This window comes from Oratosquilla oratoria, chromosome 4 (genome assembly GCF_046742065.1).
Source record: "Oratosquilla oratoria isolate Oo_2021 chromosome 4, ASM4674206v1, whole genome shotgun sequence".
Lineage (NCBI taxonomy): Eukaryota > Metazoa > Arthropoda > Malacostraca > Stomatopoda > Squillidae > Oratosquilla > Oratosquilla oratoria.
The window spans coordinates 58034209-58034925 of NC_134780.1; the positions used below are offsets into that span (position 1 = coordinate 58034209).

General features: G+C 42.3%; 1 long non-coding RNA gene across 1 annotated transcript in view; it reads right to left on the reverse strand.

Moving 5' to 3' along the window:
* Positions 1–426: 426 nt before the first annotated feature.
* Positions 427–717, reverse strand: part of LOC143024337 (uncharacterized) — an 817-nt gene continuing 526 nt past the window's right edge. Inside the window, exon 3 of the long non-coding RNA XR_012966283.1 lies at positions 427–520. This is a non-coding gene — a long non-coding RNA (uncharacterized LOC143024337). The remainder of the gene's footprint in view (positions 521–717) is intronic.

A 717-nucleotide genomic window follows, 5' to 3' on the forward strand; every position in this document is an offset into this window, starting at 1 on the left:
ACAAAAGATTGTAACCGAAGTCGTTTCTACTCAAACGAAGTCGTAAAATCAAGTAGCATGCTAGCGAGAGATGCTTAGTGTGCCGCTATCTTAAATTCAGCCTCTTCCTGTCCATGGCAACGCTTCGGCTCGATCCCTTCAATCGCTATTTTCGTGATAACTGTTCTAAGCTTAATAATTGTGGAACCTCCCCTCTTAACCACTTCAACATAAGTCAAATTCTTGCGGGTAGCGTCAGCTGCCTGATATACGATAATTCGATGATGCATCACAGTACTCGCGTTATAAAATGTAAAGTTACAGCTGTATTACTCGCTCTCTTTCACTCTGAATATTAATAACCACGGAAAATATGATCAAGCCAGTTCACAGAGTACGGTGGTCACTCAGCTACATCTAATATAAAAAAAAATTAATGGTTGCTTACGCCGTCCGGTGGTAATTCGGTCACACACAGGTGGTGGTTGGGAAGGATGGCCGGGGATTCGTCAAAGTTAAAGATGCAACGGTATCGTCACTTCTGGAGTTGGGTGACGAAGGAAAAGAAGTTCAGTAAAGGAGAGTTAATAAAAACTAGCCAATCAGAAGAGACATGACGTCATGACATCAGCTCTGTGGGTCCTAAAGAGCCCCAGCTCTGAGCGGGTGACGTCACGACTACTAATTTTCCAATTTGCCAAATTTTTAATTTCCACTTTTCCGATTACATATTTTCTG